This window comes from Erithacus rubecula (genome assembly GCF_903797595.1).
Source record: "Erithacus rubecula genome assembly, chromosome: 2".
Taxonomy (NCBI): Eukaryota; Metazoa; Chordata; class Aves; order Passeriformes; family Muscicapidae; genus Erithacus; species Erithacus rubecula.
Genome location: NC_136685.1, coordinates 52,099,551 through 52,121,538, shown reverse-complemented (window position 1 = coordinate 52,121,538; position 21,988 = coordinate 52,099,551). Strand labels below are relative to the sequence as shown.

General features: G+C 41.4%; 1 long non-coding RNA gene across 1 annotated transcript; it reads right to left on the bottom strand.

Annotated features, from left to right (window-relative positions):
- Positions 1 to 18,268: 18,268 nt before the first annotated feature.
- On the bottom strand, positions 18,269 to 21,988 carry LOC306798707. Its single transcript, XR_013773453.1, has 2 exons — positions 21,827 to 21,988; positions 18,269 to 18,497 (listed from the first exon to the last, which is right to left on the bottom strand). It is a non-coding gene; the product is annotated as an uncharacterized lncRNA (long non-coding RNA).

The window sequence follows — 21,988 nt, the reverse complement described above, 5'->3', positions numbered from 1 at the left end:
TCTCTAACTTCTCTGGTCAACCTGTTCCAGTGCCTCACCCACCCTCACAGTAAAGAATTTCTTCCTTACATCTAATCTCAGCATGCCCTCTTTCCATTTAAGCCATTATCCTTTGTCCTATCACTATATGTTCATATAAAAAGTTTCTCTACCTTCTTTTTGTAAGCCCCCTTAGGTATTGGAAGGTCTCAATAAGGTCTCCCTGGAGTCCTCTCTTCTTCAAGCAGAACAGCCCCAGCTCTCTCAGCCTGTCTTCATCAGAGAGGTGCTCCAGCCCTCTGTTCATCTGTGTCACTCCTCTGGGCTCACTGCACAGGTCCATGTCCTTCTGCTGAGGACCCCAGAGCTGGGTGCAGGGTTCCAGGGGGGTCACAGCAGAGCAGAGGGGCAGAATCCTCTCCCTCACCCTGCTGGCCACGCTGCTTTTGATGTAACCTAGGACACAACTGCTGTCTGGGCTGCAAGTGCTCACTGTTATAGATGATGCAAGTAGTGTGAAAGATAGATGCAGAAAGTTAATTTAATTTTTCAGTTGCGGTCTCTTCTTCAGTCACTCCATTTGCACATTAATTACTGGACCTATGAATTTGACAGACCTCCTACTACTGAGAAAATATTAACTTGGTTTTATGCCAGTTTAACAAGTTGTTCCTCAGAAATCTTTCTTGGGCTGCTGTGTGCTCACTGTAATCTTTCATCAAATATCACAGTGAGTGTGTGGGTTTGGTTTGATTTTTTAATTTTTTTAAAAATGTTTTTCCTAGATGGACGTGTCTTTAAATTGTTAATTAATTCATTCTTTTGTTAGAATGATTGATTAACAAAAGATTTTAGTACAGTAATTCATTTAGCCTTTATTATAATGTTTTTCCTCTTGCAAACACTGTAATTGTTGACTTTTATCTTTGAAGTTTATTTTTTTTTTTAAATAGCTGATTGTCTTTCCCTTTACATCCACTTAAAGAAAATGCAGTTGTATGATATGTGGGAAGGTACTGTTGCTGCTTCTGTAGTTTGGCATATCTGGGGAATAACAGAATGGTTTCTGCAGCATTTGGAATCAAATCCTGCACATTCCTCAGAATCAAGTCAGGAGCTGGTTTGCCTCTTGTGCATTTTCTGAGTAATTGCCCTGCAAGGCAATTATTTATGTGATCCAATGTGTAGCTTCATACACAACATGTTGCTCTTACACAGCACATAAGCTTAGGAATCCTCTCTATTCTGCTCATGGCTGGTCCCATGTACCACAATCTACTTCTCTCTCTGCCTAGAACTTGAGTCCAATGAAATCTGTGCATCTTATATGGAATCTCAGTGCATGCATGTCTCACTCCCATAAAAATGGAATTTTTATCTGTTACTATTTTGCAGCCTATTGGTTCCTACTTCTAGGAATTCGATATACCTGCCATAGTAATATCCTTCACCAAATCTATATGTGTGTGTGTGTGTGTGTGTATGTTAAGAATTCTAGTCATCTTTACAGTGTGCATCTCTGTCCCTGTGTTCATCTCAGCCTGGTGAAAGAGATTGTCTTGTCTCTGTGCACATCTCACTTGGCCACAGGGCAGAAAATTATATGAGTAAGAGTCATGCAGATGTCTGCATGGGAAACCTTTTACCTCTGGACTGGCTTCATCATAATTTTGTTTTGTGTGATATCCAGCAGATGTATTCAGTTGCTTCCTCTCCTTCACTGTATTGTGACTGTGGCTTATTCCTGATGGGAGGGGGCTGCAAACATGGTGAATCTGTGTATTGTTAGCATTCAGTGAAGAACTCTCTGAGCATTTCAGGTGGATTCTCAGTTTCTAGCACATGAATAAAGCTGCTGTGACACACATGCTGCTGCTGCATATCTAAATTTTTTGGTCTTGGGCAAGTTGAGCCAGGGAAGTGGCTGCTGCTGACACTGTGGGATTGCCCTGGAGCAAAGGTTCATGCCTAGCACAGCCCCAACAGAGTCCTGGTGCCCTTAAGGAATCACTGTTGCTTCAGGCCTCTGAGCTGTGCCTCAGCTGCTTTTTTCTCTTTTGCAGTACACAGGGTATTAGTTTTGAGGCTGATTCCATGATTGGCATTTTGGATATTGTTTGTAGGATCAGCAGATTTGGCTTGCTCCTTTGCACTGTTACAGCACATAGCACACAGTGAAGGGAGTTAAAGAATGTCCAGATTCCTGCTGAGTTTGCCTTTGAATGAAAATGCCTCTACTGTTACAAAAATTATATATATATATATATATATATATATGTAAATTTTGCTTCAGCAGTATCAGTGCAGCTTTAAGATCCTTCTATTCTCTTTTAATACCTTCCCTGTACTGCACTACTCAAAGGATCTGATTGTCACATGTGAGCATCTCTGCTTTTCTTTGGCTTTTAACTATTTTAGCTTTGCTGCCAGTCTCTGTTGGGCTCCTTGATGGAGTAGCTCCCACTTCACAAAAGCACATCAATTCTCTCCTGAAATTCAGGTAAAGAGAAAGTGTCTGGGGCTCCGACACTGTTGCAACCTGGCAGTTTAATGTCACAGTGTGCTTTGGTAAACCAAGGCAGGAGCATCTGTGCTCTCTAGATAGCATTTTATAGCCATTTATCATGGTTAGCAAAGTACATTTTTTTGGTTTTATTTCCCTCCCCCCAGCTATGTGGTTATGGTGACTGTGGAAGTGGAGGATTTTCTGGCTTAAAGGCTGTATTGGAAGAGTCAGTGTGAGTTCTGAAGCACTGACTCTGCTCACTCCAATTCACATTCAGGGCCCCAGGTCACATTTGAAACTGCAGAAAAGCTTCCTACCATCCCTTCCCCCACCAAGAGCTTGCCCCAAGGGCTCTTGCTGAAGATCCAAATGTGCATAGTGAAGTAAATGCCTGTTTTCTGATGAGTGTCTCTGGAGAGTCGGTGGTGTGCCAGGAGGGTCAGTGCTGTGTTCCTCCAGGGTGTGTGTGTTTTGATGGAGTACCTCAGGGCAGCATTTGAGAAGCTGAATCTCATTGCATTGTTGGCTTTCTTGTCAAGGTTTTGCTCTGACACTGGTCCTCTGTTTCTTGACAATTCAATTATTAATTACTTTAAAAGCCTTGTCTAGATCAAATACAACACTCTCTCTTTTGAACTGTTTGAAACCTCATGTAGTATTTCTTTGTCTCACTGCCATTTAGAAAGAGTGTATTTTCTTTCCCACCTGATTCTGTTTTCTATCTTTCTTCTCTTTCCACCTCTTTTGTTGTGTTCCAGTCCATCCGTGCTGTTTCAGCATCCCAGTGACCCTGATGTGAAAGGAGGAAGGGCAGCTGTTGTAATTCCTCAGTTAAACTGCTACAGATTCAGTATACTCAGAGACTGCAAACCATCAGCAGTCCTTTGCCTTTAAGCTTTGCCTGTCCATTCTCCTAAATGATCATCCAAAGAGCTGTTTAGAAATGTTAAACAACTGCTGTAATTACCCAGTCTTTCTTAAATCCTTTTTCCTCTGTGTCGCATTTCCCACAGATGCCATTCATTTCTGAATGAAACAGCATAGGCACAAATGATCTGTTCTCGAGCTATTAATTTATTTCTCCTCTGACCTTCTGTACCACTTTTAAGTATTTACGGTGTCAGGAATGCCTTGGCTCACTGGTTTCAGTGTGGGTTTTATCTGCTTTTGGCTCCGTTTAGTTTAATTGGTCCCCTATCAATGCACCTCCCGTCTGCCCTCTGGCAAGGGCGTGTGAGAACAAGGAAAAAGTAGTTTTTAGTGTTGGATACAGATACTCATCTCAGAAGTTACAGTAATGGCCAGGTCTTCAATACAGAGCCCTAGTTTTGCCCTTTGTTTTAGTGTAGAAATCTGGTTTAACTGGGAGATGTGCAGCAATTCCAGAAGACTGAGGACAATTTGACACAAAGTTAGAAGATAACTATTAAACCTATTTAAAATACTCTTTCTAAAGTAGAGAACTCTGCAAATTTGCCCTAATAGAGCAAATCCTTGTGTCCCTTATCCCAGGAAGATATTGTTCTTACTCCCCTTCAGAATGTCCTCAGAGTGTAGCCAGTTGCCTGTAAAAAAAAACAAACCAAAACAAACAAACAAAAAATGAACCAAACAACCCCCCTCCCCTCAAAAAAACCCAACCAAACAAAAAACAAAACAGAACAAAACAAAAAAAAAGAAAATCAAGAAACCAAACCAAAACAAATCAACAAAAAACCCCAAAACAAAAAACACACCTAAAAAATGTTGACTATTCTTATCAGAAGAACAGAAAACATGAAATAAGCAGAATTATTCAACCTAGTTGTCTCTGAGGCCTCACTGAAATTTATTAAGGAAGAGAAGGGCTAGTTCTAACTTTTATGGGTCAGATTTTCTTAAAAATTTAATATATTTCTAGCTGTTGTCTTCATACTGGATGTGTCACACTGGAAACTTGGTTCTGATTGTGTAATTTGTTCCTGTTTTTTCCCCAAAATCGTGATCCCACACACTCATTAAACTGTCACATCTACACAGTGAGAGGCTGCTTGCCAACCAGTCAATTAATTATTCTTTGTATGAATCTACATATTGTAAATAGCACCTTTTCTTTTTATCCCCTTGTATTTAGCAAATTATTTGGCATCATTTTCTATAAAGTGTCCATTAAATAAGTTCATTTTTTAAAAATTTAAATAAGTACATTTTATCCATGTAATTTAATGTGGAAAATACTTGCTTTTTGTATTTTATTGTATTGTAGTGTCTTTGAGAGGCAACTAACTGGTCAAGCAATTTCCAAACATAGACACTTGAACACATTTTAAAATTATTACTTTTTCAAAATTTCTGTGCCATTGTTTGGATTTCACATTCTAGCAGAATCTATTAAAAGTAAATAAAAACAAAACTACTCACCTGTATTGAACAAATATCAACAAAATGCAGTTGACATTTGCTGCAGTCCCAAAATGTGCACTTTGAATAGCATGCATGGCAGAGTGAGCTTCTTTTTTTCTTTCCTCAGCATTGTAAAAAATGAGATTTTTTTTTCTCAGTTCTTTAAGTCCAAAAAAGATTTAAACAGAGATTTATGATGTGAAATGTAATCCACAAAGAAGTAATCCCATTCCTTGTTTTATTACATGGGAGAAGGGAGCATTCAGTGAAACTGAACACTGTGAAATCAATGTCAATCAAAATAAGAATCTGAACGTTTATATAAATAATAAGGCTGTGATGAAGTAGCAAAGGAAGGAAAATTTGAACTTGCTTATTATGTGGTTTGGACTGAATGTTGGTTTGTTCAGCTGGAAGTGACAGCAGGCTGACATTGGATCTTGTTTGCTTTGAGAACAAGATCAGCTTCTCCACATACCTCTGAAGAGGTGGAGGTTTAGTGCAGTTCTGTTGAGAAGGGGTTCTCTCTTCTCTCTCAGGGTCCCACAGACATATAAGGTGCACCAGGCTGGAAGAAACAACCAAGAAGGAAATGTCTTTGGGCAAAAGCTTTGGGCATAATGAAAACAGTTGGAAAAAGTGTGTATAGATTTTCCTCTGTTTTTGTAAACTGTCTTGTGTTATATGTGTGTCCCAATGGAAGTATGCCTTTTCCTGAAAGACGAAGATTTTTTTTTACGTAATTTCCATATCTTTGGGAAAAGTGGGAGCAAGACCAGTCTGTTAGAAGTTCTGTGTTGAGAGTGTGCTGTGTTGAAACTTCAGAAGAGAGCCCAATTTATTATTCAATTGATTATTGAATCAAATTATTCAATTGATAAGGGCCTTTCTGCAGTTGCCAGTGGCATGACTGAGTTGGGTCATCCATGGGGCCCCTGGAGCTCTTGTCAGCTTTGTGCAGTGTCCTTAAACCTAGCACAGATATGTCAGTGGCTCCCTTCTGTATCCTATATAGATGGAGCCTGACTGAAAGTGACAATTCCTGTGTCCTAATGAGCTGCTGATATCTCACAGGCTAAGAAGCTGATAGAAATTATGAACTGTATTGGCAGTGGTGGCAGGGGAAAGATTAGACCTTTTGGGGTAACATGACCTAGGTACAGCCTTTGTAGGGCTCTTGAGTTGTTGGTCTTGGAGGAGTTACAGAGGGCTGGTGGAGGCATGAACTGCCAAACTCTGACAATTACGGTAGAGATGGAGTCAGAATCTGCTACTCAGCACATTGTAGGACTTGCAGATTAGGGAGAAACACTCTGCTCCCCATTTCCCACTCTGCCAATGGTGGAGCAGTGCTATTTATCCTAATATCTCAGAAGGGAAAATCATTCCAGCCCTCCAATAAGAAAAGTATCTTGTAACCGCATAATCAGTCAGTTCTTACTTCTGCAGACAGTAGAAGCAATTTGCATGAAAAAAGGGAGATTTATGAAATGCACACTGTCTAGAACTATGTTGCATATTAGTAACACTTCCAGATCTTCATCATTAGGCTGGATCAAGCAACAATATTATGGATGATGCCATCAATAATGTCCTTTCTACCAATGACACATGGTTTTGCTGCAATAGTAGTTCAGTGTGGGTTGAATTACAGATTTCTTATAATGAAAGGGTTGAGATGCAGATTGGGACCCAAAACCTCTTTTTGCAAAGATTCAGAGACATCAGCTTGCTTAAAAATGAATACAAAAGAGTTAGAGAGTTACATTTATTCAGGCTTTTAATGTTTCTCTCATGAATACCATATTTGCCGATGTCTGCCGACTCTGCACCCTTCATGGCCCTTTCAGATCCTTAGGAAAAAAGGTTTTCTTAGGAAAGTAAGAAAAGAAATTCTATTCAAGTATTTGGAACTCATTCATGCAAGGATTTGACATTGCTTTAAAGAGATGAAAGCTGTGCTAGCCTTTAATTCTGCATCTGAGATGCCCTGACTTGCAGCAGGGAACAGGGAGACTGTACAGTTCCAATTTTTTTGTTAATATGAAGGTTCTCACCTGATACCACTGAACACCAGACAGAAAATCAACCATGGAACATCTTAAAGAAGGAGTGTCAGTAAAAGGTGTTTCTGATATCATATTAAGTGGAATTACTTAAATTTAAAAGTATACTGTAAGTCAGAGACATTGAGGAGGCTCTACAGCATTCAAATTGTTTTCCATTTCTTCTTGATGTAGTCATTACTATCCTGTCAGTCTCTGTGGGTGTGGATCTGCAGAGAACTTTGTCATAATTCTTATTCCAGCTGACAATCTGGTATATTTATGGTACAACATTGAAGAGAGATAGATAATCCTATTTGCTGCTCTATGTGTTAATTCTATTTTAGCAATGAAATATGCAGTGTACAAGTATGAAAACATTTCTAGTAGCATTTTGCAGTTTCAAAAATTGGGTAGGGAGACAATTGAAAGAGAATATAATCAAAATATTTGTACATCTGGAGCATTTAATCTTTTTTTACTCCACAAAATTCTTCCTGTCCTTCTTATCCTGTCACACAGTTATTTCTGTAGTTAGAAATATAAAGTATACTGAAATTAGTTTTATTCTGTAATGTCTGGCCACTCTGATTTTTCATATGCTTGTAATGCAACTCTCTCCACAATATCTTTATGTGCTTTCATGGTAAGGTGGCAAGAAGTTTTTGTCTTCTTTCCACCATTCAAATGAAGTTTGCAATGTGTTAAAAAAAATATATTCACTTGCTCATAGTCACTTCTATACAAAAAGTATTAAAATATATAAAAGAAACATTGAGAAGGTACAGTTTGCAGACTACTTGATAGTTTGTTTTCTGCCACTGGAAGAGATAGATCTTACTTGTTTTTTTAAAATGCATTTATATTGCTTTTAGCTGCAGCAACAGCAGTAAAAAAGCCACAACTCATTACTACCTTGTCAAGCAGAACAACTTGCTTTCTCATTAGAAAAGAATTTAATTCTCTTTTACCTAAAATAACTGTGTGTGAGGACTAATGAATTGTTCAAAGCTTTCACTTCTGCAAATTTATAATCCAGAAAATAGTTTCTTATTTTCCCCTGTTATTTTCTTAGTTCTAAGTACCCCTTCCACTGGGCTTGTGAGTATATTTTGGCAGTCTGTTTGCAGAAATATTGGAGAAATACAGCTAATATGATGACATTAATGCAAACTGACATGCACAGAAATTTATGGCAGAAAAATGAAGCAGGGGACCTTGCTGTAGGGTTATATGGTAAGCAAATCCATCTTTCAAACTATGGCTGAATTTGCAAAGTGTGAGTGGTAATAAAAAATGGCTGACTTGGTCCCCAAAGCAGGGCACCTCAGAAGGATTTGGGTTTTCAGCAGAGCAGGGCCCAGATAAGTGTGTTTTTTCACTGTTTTTTAATTGACACCTCTTGCTGTGTCCCAAGCTGAGAATCTAGAGGCAGTCACAGTCATTAGCTGTTTATGAAAAGCCTTACACAGTCTTGAATCCATGAATAAAACCACTGTAGGTGTGTTGAACTGTGTTTCTTTGGTGGCAGAGAAGGTGGAAACAGAAATGTCAATCATCTTGATGCTGAAAGACCAATCTTCTCCATAATATGCTGGAATAAAGAAGTTTAATATACCCAGAACACTGAACCACTCCCTTATCACCTTTATCTCTGCCCTGGTTCTCACCAACCAGGAGAGCTTCCCGGGGGATCGGCCCAGGAGACTCACCTGGAGTCCCAGGATTTGGGAAAGCACAGAAGTGTGCCAGTGGTGGCACCAGTAAAGGCTCTCCAGGGGGAAGGTCAACAGAAGACTCTGCCCTTCTTCCCCTGGCACTGGTGCCACCCGGTTACAAATTAGAAAAAGCCTGGTCCTGAGGATCTGTGGAGTGGAGGAAATGAAGATTCAGGTCCATCTTGTTTGCTTTGGCTTTGGCTTTGTTGCAGTGCACTTGGAGGAGTTTTTTCTCTTGCTCCAAGTTTGAGTAAGTTCATGGCGGCAGATAGACAAGGCTTGAATTCTGTGTATCAAACACAAGATAAATTACCTTCTCCTTCTGAAGGGGCTAAACAGTGCTTGATTCTTTATTAATATCTAAGAAGGAGAGATTGATCTAACAATCTCCCTTGGCAGGGGAGGGAGAAACCACACTGTGCTTCTTGCAGGTGGGTAAGACCCAAGCTGTGCATGGCCTGGCTGCACAGTTCCTTCCTAATCCAGCCTCTGATGCTTCCAGAGAAAGAAGCATTGTGACAAGCTTAACATGTACTGTACATACAATAATTGTGCTTTATTCAGCTGGCATTACTTTAAACAAGCTCTTAGAACAAAATAAGGGGATTGAATAGAGTGTCTGATAGTGAACTGCAAGAGGACAATTTAGAAAGGCAATAATACAATAGTTGCTACTGACTCGAGTCTTACTCACAGTGAATTAATTCCAATATATTTGCCTCTTTATTTGATTCCACAGTGTTTCCTCTAATTGCATCATTGCCTTGGAGGGACAGTAGTTCTTCATCAGCTCCTTCAATTGGGTCTGGAAACAATGTGAAAAAATGCTGTCTCCTTTACAGCAAAAGAAGCCAACTAGAAAAACCACCAGTTCCTTAATGCCGCTGCTCATTAGCCATGAAGAGAATGATTGTAGCTGTGCTGCTGCAGTGGCTGACTCCTCCATGCCCTTGCCTCTCCAGTCACACTAAATGGGCTTCAAGGCAAGGCAGTGAGTGATGAATATTTATTCTGTTTATTACTTTGAAACAGCACTAACCATAAGCAGATCAGCAAGAGACAGACTGGCAGTGTGTGTATGTGTAACTGCTGTGAAAAATGAAGAACATGCACCATGGCTAAATAAGTTTGTTCTTGTTTGTTGCTGTAGACACAGATGTCTGGTTTTGAGGAAAGACACATGGGGAAAGAGAGGGGCTGAACTGGATTTAATTAATTTTGTTTTTTAAGCCGACAGTACTGTGCAGGCATAAGAGGGTTTGCAGGGTATGTAAGCTTTCTTTAGAGTCACTTGGTTGGCAACTGTCTTCCCACAACTGGAGAGGGGAATGTAACGTTATATTTAATTTTTGTGTCATATGAGGTGACATTTTTATGTGATGTCTGTGTGCTTGAAGAGCCTGTGCTGCTGATGACAGCATGGTAATCTCAGTGTTGGCAGCAGTCCAGAAGGAAGAAACAGTACACACACACACATCCCCTCTCCACTCACTTTCCCCCGCACTCCCACACACCCTCCCTGGTTTCAGCCTCCTGAAATCTGCAGCTATATCAACTCTTTGATGAGATGGTGATTTTTGAAGATGTGCTCGAGTGTCTTGTCTGATAAATGCATCACAGCTACAGAATATGCTCCTTTAGCAATTTCCAGCCTCATGATGGAGTGGTAGATCACACAGCACTTTAGCCTCTAATAGGCAAGGTAGTGCCAGTGGCATACATTCTTGAGGAGAAAAAAAAGTGATTAGAACACTACAGATCATTTTTTTCTCTAAATCTATAGCACCCTTCGTGCTTCAGGTGAGTTGGTCTTGGACAGGGGACTTCAGAGAGTGGTAACTGCTTTTCCATAAAGGACGGAACAACAGCTGATGGATTTTGATAAACCTCTGCCTGCACTGGATTTAAAGCAGTAACACTGCTGTGGCTTTCTTTATGGCTTTGCTGGTTCTTTATATCACTTATTTCCTTAGAATACAGCAACTTAATGCATGAAATTCTCCTAGTGCCTCAGCTGTCCTAATTGCAACTGGCAAATATCCAGATTTAAAGTCTTTGAGATGTGGGTCTGTGAAAGATGTGATTAATCCTGGTTCTAATCCAGGGGGTATCTTCTAGTTTACTATTTACTGGACTATGATTTCCATAAAAAGACAATGAAAAATAAGAGAAAAGATGATTTCCTAAGTCTTAAGTGACTAAAGACACCAGGACATAGACCCAGAGACTTCTATTCACATTATTTAGAAATCCTGTTCTCTCTGATTTACCAAGGAAGAATCTTGCTGAGCAGCCTGATTGGGAATTCTGCACCTTTTTGTTGTTGTTGTTGTTGTTTTTTTGTTTTTTATACATGGCAGACATAGCAATTAACTATAAACTTTATAAAATAAATGAGGAGATGTGTTCAAACTTCCTAATTTTAGTGTTTAGATAGCTACAATTTTAGTCCAGCAGATAGTATTCATTCAGCTGTTTTAAGTCATACTTTGATAAAGTTTTGTCTCCTTTTTTTTAATTCAGCTGTTGGGCAAGGGCCTATCATACAAATGATTGGCCACATAAACAAATCTTTATAAAAATGTTGCCTTTTGGCTATTTTTTCTACTGCCCAGGAAGGATGTGCGTTAATCCTTAAGAGAAATACTTTAAAAAGTAATAGTAGTTACAAAGCACTGCTAATTCCCAGACCCTTCCCATTCTTGTCAGCTGCACTAGGGAGAGTCAAGAACCCACACAGTATTGAATAATTTCTGTCACAGGACGCTCTTTATTATTGCTGTCACTGTTCAGGGCCAATCTATATGCAGCGGCACCAGAACTACTCAGGCATGTGCAAGGAAAATCTGTCTTTGGTAGATCTGTACATAATTCTTTGACATGGTTCTTGGAAACCACAAAAGTCTTAATTTTTTCTCTTTTGATGCAAATTAGCAGACAGGGAACCAAAGGCAGAAGTTTCAAAGGACCAATAAATGAAATAGAATGGTGTTGTTATTGCATTGGGTAACTTAATTTTCTGTTTTTATGGGTTTTCCATAGCTATGGTCTTTGTAGTAAGCCCACATTATGACATTTGGTTATTAATAGAAAAACTGATAATGAATATTCCTAAAGCATCTTAAAGACAAGTACTTAATAAATGCTGTGATTTACTATTATTTTGTATTAAAAATTTGGCAGTTGTTACCAAAATTAGTCTGCATATTTAAGACTTTCAATTCTGGCTATATATTTATTTTACGCATACCAGGAAACAAATGTTTCATTGTCATACTAATTTTTGGCAAAACTTTTTTTTTCATGACAACTAGAATTTGAATTTTAGCTCAGAATGAGCTTGGATGTTTAACTTTCCTTGCGTCATAGCTTGAAGCTTGATCATGGCAGTAACTTCTGGTGAGAATACTCAGTCTAGCTAGCACTTCCCCACAGTAATAATTCTCCATATCAGAACAGCCACTGGATTGTGAGGTGTGCTGTCTGCAACCCAGTTCTCATTCCCAATATGCACAAAGCTTTAAATACTTTTAATCCAACAGAGATTTTCTCAAGATGATGTAAAGTACTAGATGCTGGCTTCCATTATGTTCACCACCATTATATTTAAATTGCAAAGCCATTGAATAAATTGAAAATAATGAAATACTGGAGGTAGGATCTGGTGCAGTAGATCATAGCCTTCAATCCCTTTTGGGTGGATCCTGGTTTGGGCACCCTTCAAAAAGAGGCTGAATGCCCTCTTGGCTGATGCCAATGTGTTAATTTTTTAAATTTTGCAATTGCAAATCAATATTCCTTTTTAAGTACCAAGTCAGACGTGGGTCAGTTTGGCTCAACTGTATTTGCACTGCTGTATAAAACGTGTGGTGACACAATGATTTTATGGCCTTTTCTGCAAATGGATCCCATGTGCAAGGTCATTGAGATCTTTGTGGCTGAGATTTTTGGCCTAACCAATGTACACATTAACAGGGATATTCAAATGTATCTTTCTTCACTGGTGCCTTTTCATTACACTGGAAAATGAGCTTTAGTTGCTTTGGTTGCAGTACTCGATAAAGCGATGAATGCCTCTTGCCCTTCGTTTAGAGGAGAAAAAACATTTGAGCCCTCAGACTGGTCAATGAAATAGAGGGAGAAACATGGTCATTAGCTGAAGTGGTGGTTGGCTCCTGAGCCAACTCTTCCACTGGAAGGAAGCATTTGATGCTCTTAGGAGACTTGCTTATTTCACTGGATAATGGTTCTGTTTATTGAGTTTGCGCAAATGCATTTGATTTAGTCAATTTAGGCTCTGCATTTAAGCAAATTGCAACTTAGGACTCGATCAGCAAGAGGTAAATTAGTTTGAACGCATATAAAAGGATCTTGCTGAGGGTAAATTTACAGTCAAACCATTACATGGAAATCATAATGTGCAGTACACGTCAGGTTTGATAAATGAAGCAGGACTGGAAAATTGCCCTTATCTTGAAGTGCTTGCATTTAGCCAGCTACAGAGCTCAAGTGCTTGTTATGTCTGCTCTCTTGAACCGGCTCAGGAGACAGAAGTCTCTCCAAAGTTGGAATTACTAAATTAAAAAAAGACAAGAGGAATCCTTTCCTACCCAGCTCTTCTTCCTCAGCCCCTTGGTCTCCTGCTCACTGGAACACTTGCCAAGTACAGGTATGGGGTGCTGATGGCTATTATGGAAAAATGTTTATCACAGGAGAAAACTTGTGCACAAATAAAAATGGAGAATTACTGCCTAGGTCATTGCTCTGCAAATATGGGAGAGTGAACTAGGCACCCTCTTCAAGCTCTTTCCGCTGTGAGGTAAAGGCTTTTGATGGTCTGCGGTTTTCTTTGCTGTGAGATTGTTTACCCTAGAAGTAGGGCCATCCACACATCTTTCCAGAGCATCCCACATGGTACAGAAAAATAATTATTTTGCTTCCTTAATTGCCTCAAATTTGCCACATAATAAATGCTAGAAAAATCAGGTAGACAAACAGTTTTTGATTTGTAATTAAGAATTATTTTAAATTTTGAAAATATACTATATCTGTAAAGAAAGAAACTCGTACATATTCTTAAGATCACTGATTATCTAATTATCAGTGCAAAATACTACCAGACAAAACTGTCAATTTTTATATACCAAAAACCAGAATATTCACAAAGAGTAATGGTTTATTAAAAATACCATGGGAAAGGCCAACTAAACAATAAAAATTTTTAGTTTCAAAAACAAGGGGCAGAAGACCGTCCATGAAGTAGGCAGCTAAATGGTAAACTTAATTCTCCATCTGTTCTAGTACTTTTAACAGTTTCTAAGCAGCAGCAGCATCCAATGTCTTTTATGGAATCACATTTTAGAGACTTCACAACCCAACATGCCATGCCAGCTGGTGTTTGAAAGCACACTCCTGCTGCAGTTCAGTTTATAAAACTGCTTGGAGCCTTAAAATAACAGATACCTTATGCACAATGTATACAACGGTGTGTTGTGCGCTGTGGCCAAGCTTGCCTCAGTCTTGCACTGAATGCATTAGCACCTCACAAACTTGGCCTTAGAGCCATGGTATGGATGAACATCGAGGTTACTGTATCTCTTTGAACTTCACTTGTCAGGTTTAAAGTGGATGTGTTGGATTTTGATCAGTGATGGCTATTTAATCCATCTTTAACTAAACTAGAAAGCAATGCTGCTGTCTTTACTTTGTATTTTCAACTGTAATGTGTGGATATAGGGGTTTTTCCCCCTCTGTTTTCCCTCTGTAGGATGGCCAATAAGCAACTCAATAGTTTGAATTTTCTGGCCCACAGTAATTTAAAACCACTGTTGAAAATCTACTTAGGCCTATAACCATTAACTGCTTGTTGCATAGTTGTAATCTTCAGGAGAGTAAACAATCAAAAGTATGTAAACACAATGAGGAGATTTTTGAGGGGTTTTTTTTTAACGTTCTTTCATTTACATGAGAAAAGCCAGATGAGAATCACAGTGAGCTATTTTGTATCTGGCCCTGGTGCAGATTTGCAGATGAATTACTCCTATCTGTAGGAATCTTTTCTCTGCCATACTGTGATAACATTCCTGACCTGCTTATTTCACTGCTGTCCCTTTGGCTGCATGAATCTACTCTTACTTGGAGATACGATTTCAGTGTTTTGCATGTTGTGTTGTAGCCTTTTCCTTCAATGTGCACCAGCTGTATGCAGCATCAGGTGAAAGCTGGGTTTTGTAATTTAGGGCAACCCACTGTTGCAAGAATATTTTGTCTGGGGATTTCACTCTTCTGCCCAGCTGACCATGGCCTGGAGGAGATAGAGTGGAATATTAGCAATACCTTGGCCCTTTGACCTTGAGACTTTGCACAAGGCAGTGATTTTTTAAGAGCAGTCAAGAAGTTACTGTATTTTCCTACTTGTCTCAGTATCAGTGAATTCTCAACTAATCTAATCAACTGCTCAAGCGAAATTCACCTCCTTTGTTAAAACTACTATTACTTTAAGGGGACATTCAGATTCTCAAAATGGACTGAATAGGAGCAATAATGCAGCCATTAACAGAAAGAAATGGGCTTAAGGGAATACATGAGCAAGGTTTATTCTTCACTTTCTTAATGCTGGAGCTCTGTGAGAAGGATGTAAGAGGTTGTGCTTGCAGTTCGTGTTTAGTGACTCCAGGTGTCGGGTTGTTTCTGTTTTTGTTTTTTTTTTTTGTGGAAAAGGAAAGTAGCTTTTGTTTGAGATTTTGTTTGAGATTACCTGCTTCTGGATGTTTTCTCATAAACTGGATTCTGCTGCATTCCATTAAGAGTAACCCTAATGCTGGTGCTATAGCGGATTGCCGCAGAGCTACTAAGGTTTTAGCAGTGATATTAAGTTAAACAAAACACCCCGGGTGGCAGCAGACCTGTCTGCAGTTTCTGCAGTGAACAAAGTTTGCTGCTTGTTGGTAGCTGGCACGGTCAGCCTATGCTGCCCTGCTGTTCATTTGATGGATCTGACTTATAATTTGGATTCTGGAGCAGTATGGGCCAGAAGAGCTATGGTGGTGGCATTTGCAGACACGGTGAAGGACAGCTTATAGCTCCCTCTGGTCATCTGAAACTAGATGGGTGTCTCAGTGTAAGGGAAATTAACCCACAAACACCAGAGGTTTATGTCCAAAAAGGAGACAGAGGAGTCCTTTTTGCTTTATTCGAATAAAGGGAGAGGCCATGGGGCATTCCCCTGGGATCTCTCAAATTTTTGGAGGACGCAGCCTCCCTTTTTATCCTATTTTCCCGGCCGCTTTTCCCTCTCTCTTTCCCCATTGGCTGAGGTACTCGAGAGGCACAGACTTCCCGGAACGCCTGACACCTGACATTCCCCTCTAATGTATAACCCTCCCTTTTAATTTTTAATTCTTGTAGAATTCAGTTTTCCCCCTCCCCGTTGCTTCTTTCATCTTCTGTTACCCAATTTTATTTACCAGCAAACCTACAGTTTGTTTGTAAAGGCAAATCTCTTTTTCCATTCATCAATCAGTGTAATCCCTCTCATTGTTTCTTTTATCTATAGGTGCTAACTTTACCTACCAACAGATCTACAGTTTGTTTGTAAAGACAAATGTAACATTCCTCTCAATCCCTCCTCTTTTATTTTTAGTAATTGTCTTTACAAACTTTAGCTATCATTGTCTTAATTTCTTGTTCTTGTGTCCTTTTTGGTTTTGCAATTATTTGCAATGACATCAATTTCTGTCCTTTTGTAGCCATCTCTGGGTCAGTAGGCATGGCTATAATTTGCATCCCCTTGATCACATGTTGAATAAGTTGTATTAAGCAAGGGATCATGCATGGTAAAAAGACTAGAGTTGCTACAGCACATAAGAGGAAAAAAAGCAGTTGTTTAACCCACAGTCCACCAGGTAGCCATGAAAACATGTCCCATTCCCATCCTTTCTATGTTTGGACAGGTACATGAGCTAACTTTCTTATTCCTTTTGCTATTTGTTTCACCACTTTTCTATTGTCATTTATTTGCAAACAGCCGTTTGAGTCATTTAATTTGCCACACACACCCCTTTCTTTTGCTAATAAGTAGTCTAATACCATCCGGTGTTGAAATATTGCATTTCTCATCTGAGTAGATTGGTCAGCAAGAAGGTCAAGAGCTGTAGCTGTCTGGTTACTTACTATTTCAAAGACAGCTTGTAACCTAATTATCCGATTTAAATTATAAATGGGTTCTCTGGCACCTGATATTAATTCACTAGGATTCCAAGTGGCTGGGCCATAGTGTTGTATGATTTGTTCAGCTGGCCACTCATCATTACCCCACTTTTGGCTGCTCCCCCCAGCCAAGAATACACCAATTGACCTCTTTTCCCTGATTAGATCATCATATACCTTGATTCCTAACTGGTTTCCCTGAACTTGTGGTAGCAGAAAGAACAGAGGTCTGATATACCCCACATAACATATTCCTGACCAGTTTGGGGGTAACCTGCGATAGGCATGTTGGCCACAAATCCAGTAATGCCCCTTTAAAGCCCACGTCCCGTTGGCAAAGGGACCTTCCCAATTTTCATGATCTACTGGGGGGTCAAAATACAGCTTGCTTCCTGGGCCTAGTGGTCCCCCAAGAATAGTTGCCCCACCATAAGAATCACAGTATTTGCACTTCCATGCTCCCACATGAGGTTTCCAGCTGCAGTTACATCCCAGATCTGTTTTATTAGATTGGGACCAGAACCTGTTAAAAAGAGTTCAAGTTCCATTCCAGTGTTGCCACTTCCACTGATAGTCACGAACAACATGTGTCCTACTTGTGGAATTATCTCGGGGGCAGCTTTAAAGTTAGGAGTCAAAAAAAACCTTATCCCTCCCCACTGCTTTACAGCCTTCCAAATCTTTCTGGTAAGAATGGTAGGAACACTTTACCCAGCTACCATTTGAGAGCTTAACATGAGTTTGATTCCATCTGCCCTGATATCTGGAACAATCATAAGGAAGGCATTTGGGGGTCCAACAATCTAAATCCAAAGATAAAGTCCAGTCACAAACACTTTTCCCCACGTATATGCTTCCTGTTCTATTTAGACAATAAGTGCCTCTTTCAGAAGAATGAAGCCGCCATGGACTTCCTTCTTCATCCCAGAATCCTGTTCCATTATGGACTTCACTCAGGGTGCTAACCCACCATTTAGGTTTGACTGGGCTGGCCACCCATGGCCAGTTTTCAGATCCTCCTGGCCCCCCCCACAGACCCAGCAATTGCTAAGGTTAAAGGTTTTTGCTACTTCTTCTTCTAAGGTTAAAAACTTATTTTCCCATTCCTGGCCCCATCCTAACTGACAGTATAAAGGTAAGATCATTAAGAGAAACATTCTAACTGGGTTATGTAATTCCCTAACCTAATTTTTACTTTCACGTTGTCTTCTGCACCTGTGGTGAGTGAAGGCACAGAAACAGCTTAATATAAAGGAAAACAGTGACAGCAAAGGGCTGGCCCCCCAGTGACTGGAGATCCGAGAGGTGGGATGCCCACACAAACTTATTTCAGCAGGCAGTCTGTGGGTAGGCACACGAGGCTTCCCTCGATGTCGACGCACTTGCTACTGCTCCAGTCCGCCCCTGCGGCTTCCCGTCCTTCTCCTCCAGCTGAGATGTCCAAATCTCTGGGGCCTTAGAGACCTTGACCCGAGTGTGATGGGTCCACCCGTGTTCAGCTGTCTTGACGGCTGTTTCTGTGGTCAGCAACACCTGGAAAGGTCCACACCACTTCACCACCAGTGGTGCTTCTTTATACTCCTTAACTAGGACCCAATCTCCTGGCTGGATGTTGTGAACAGCAAAGTCCAAAGGCAGGGTCTGTGCCAGCTGAGCCTCCTGTCGAAGAGATTTCACAAGAGACAGTACCCGAGACACATAATGCTTCAAATACACATCACTTATCTCTATCCCCCCACTAGGCTGAGAGTTGCAAGGATAAGGAATTCCAAACATTAACTCAAAGGGAGATAATTGAATATCTTCCCTGGATCTGGCCCTTATTCTTCCAAAGCCAGGGGCAGGAGCCGTACCCACGGCATCTTGGTTTCTATCACCAGCTTCAGAAGGTGTTTCTTTATTTCTCCATTCATTCTTTCAACCCGACCCGAACTTTGGGGGTGCCAGGGGGTGTGCAGGTTCCATTGTATCCCTAAAGCAGCCATAACTCCTTGAAGAATTTTTCCTGTAATATGAGTTCTCCTATCTGAGTCTATTGCTTCCACAATTCCATATTTTGGAATTATTTGTTCCAGAAATACTTTAACAACTAATCCTGTAGTTGCTGAAACAGTAGGGAATGCTTCTGGCCAGCCTGTTAATTGACATTCTATTACCGGAAGATATTTAAACCTTGCCACTCGGGGCATTTCAGTAAAATCCACCTGACATCTCTGGAAGGGACGTACAGCCCAAGGCCTCCCTCCCCTGGCAAGTTTCTTTGTAACCTTGTTATTGGTTTTAGCACAAGTCAAACAACCCTCAATAGTTCGTTTTGCCAAGCTAAAAAGACCCACAGCAGCATACATTTTTAGGAAGGCTTCTGCCAACCCTCGAGAGCCCCAGTGACTCCCTTCATGAAGTTGTTTTAACAATTGTAAGGCCAGAGCTTTTGGGATCCACTGCCTCCCATCCCTTGTAAACCAATTGTTTCCTATTTCTTCTGCCCCACTCCCCCTAATTATCTCGAGTTCCTCTGGTGGGAAAGACAGACTCTCTGGCAGCGGTGCAGCCACTGGGAGCAAGGGGAGGATCCCAGAGACCTCTGGCAACAACGCAGCTCTCCGAGCCTCCCCATCAGCCAATCGGCCTCCCATTGCCCCCCCCCGAGCACCCTGCCTGATGCCCCACAATGTGGACCACTGCCACCCCCCTTTGGCAAACTCATCACCTCCAATAGGCGAGAGACCAAGTTTTCATGGGCGAACGTCTCTCCCCTAGAATTTAATAAACCTCGTTCTTCCCACAGTTTCCCAAATGCATGTATCACCTCATAAGCATATTTAGAATCGGTAAAAACATTCACTGTCTTATCCCGGTATAACTCACAGGCTCTGATCAGCGCATACAGCTCAGCTGTCTGGGCTGACCAGGGGGGCGGTAACCTCCCCCCTTCCTTTAATTGTTTGCCATTCACGATAGAGTATCCTGTAAAACGCTTCCCGTTTATTACTCTTGACGACCCATCGAGGAACACATTCTCTCCCTCAGGCCAGGGATTATCTCTCAAATCTTCCCTAGCTCTAGTCTGGAGATCTATAACCTGGATACAATCATGGCTTTCCTCCTGTCTCCCCCTTTCTTCGGGGCCATTCAAACAGGAGGCTGGATTAAAATTTTCCCCATTTTTAAATTCTAAATCCTCCTGTTCCATTAAACAAGATTCATATTGTAATAATCGAACACTCGTCATCCACATAGAGACTCTCTCAGTTAACAAAGCTTTAATCTGGTGCTAAACTTTTTACAATCACATACCCTCCCCTTGTCAGCCCCTATCAGAGCTGTGGTCACAGTTTCTGCAGACAATGGAGCCAGCCTCTGGCCACTGGGTTAACAACTCAGAAAAACAGGCGACAGGCTTCTGCGTTCCTTATTCTCTTACACGAAAATTCCTTTAGCATGACCCAGCTCAACACCCACATGTAGTTGAAATTCCTTTTCTGCGTCCAGAAGAGCCAAGACCAGAGCACCAACTAATCCATCCCTCAATTTTCCAAAGCACTGCTCCACTTCTGGTGTCCACATCACAACACCAGGACCGCTCTGGGTTAAAAAGTTACACAAAGGTCTAGCCACAACAGAAAAATCCTCGATCCAAGCTCCGCCGTCCCCCACCAACTCCAAAAATTTCCGCAACTCCTTGTCAGTCTGGGGCAAAAATCCCCTGCACTCCTTCTGGACTAACACACTGCAACTCCTCAGTCAGAAGGTGTCCCAAATATCTGACTCTCTCCTCAACCACCTCTTTCTGCTCCCCCTATAACAGCAAATCATCTACATATTGCAACAGCTTAACTCCTGAGGGTGGAGTAAACTCTTAATATTTTCTGCAAAGCTTGCCTAAACAAACTTCGTATATCTCTGCAGCTGCATTTCAGCATAAATCTTACCAGACATTTAACATAAAGATATTACAGACAGTAACACAGACTCTGTGTTACATCTTTTTTTTTTTTTTTTTTTTTTTTTTTTTTTTTTTTTACTCTTGTTACTTTTCACAAAACTAATTTGCTTTCCCATTCTAGTCATCAAATCTCTTCCCAGTAAATTACAGTCACAATGAGGAGCAATCAGAAACTCATGCTTTTTAAACCCCTCCCACACATTTAGCAAATTCCCATGCCTTTCCCTGTATTACTTGTATTTTCCAGCAAAACTCACAAAATCCTTAAAACAGAATCCTAATCTCTTCACGTACAATCTGCATTTCCCATATATTCCTTTATTCTCGTTCTCCCTTTCTTTATCACACACGGTATACCAGAGTCAGTTTGCGTCCTGTCACAGTGCAAACACAGCTCCTCCCCCACCGATGCTCCCAGCGAGCACGGCCCGCAGCATCGCAGGCGGCTGGGCACCCCAAACCTTACGGGGCCGGGGCACCCCGAGCCTCACGGGGGCCAGTGGACACTGCTGGCCCTGCCCGGGGCTGGCGGGGTCAGGCACAGCCCCGCGCTGAGCCCCGGCTGCCCCACAGCCCCAGCCCCCAGCCCGTGTTCCTGATCCCGCAGCTCCGTGCTCGGACCTGCTGCTCATTGCCACACCCATACCTATCACACACTCCTCCTCAATTCTCTTCCAACACACAAACACTCTCCATCCATCCGCCGCTGTCGAGACCCTCTCTCAACTCCCCTTTTTGCCCCTCAGGGCATGGACTATCGAGATCCCTTCTCGATTTCCCGTATTGCCCCCCCAGGGCATCTATATAACATGGCCTTATAAGCCCCTTTGACAACTTATACTCTGGCCACACAAAATAACAATATTTTTCCTGGCTTCACCCTTCCAACCCTCCATGGGTTCCCCGTTTCACCTGTGCTGCCCTCCATGGGCGCCCTCCCAGGTGTACCTGTGCTACCTTCCATGGGTTCCCCGTTTCACCTGTGCTGCCCTCCATGGGCGCCCTCCCAGGTTTGCTTCCCCGAGGATCCCACTTTACTCACCGGTGAGATTTTCAGTGGTCCTTCCCTGCGGACTCTTCACGGACCCCCCTGGTCCGCCACTCGTCTGTCTCCTGGACAGTCTCGGGAACCCAATCGATCGCCCAGTGCCAGCCGGCACCCGGGGGAGCTGATCACCGAAACTGGGTGAGGCGCGCCTTCAGC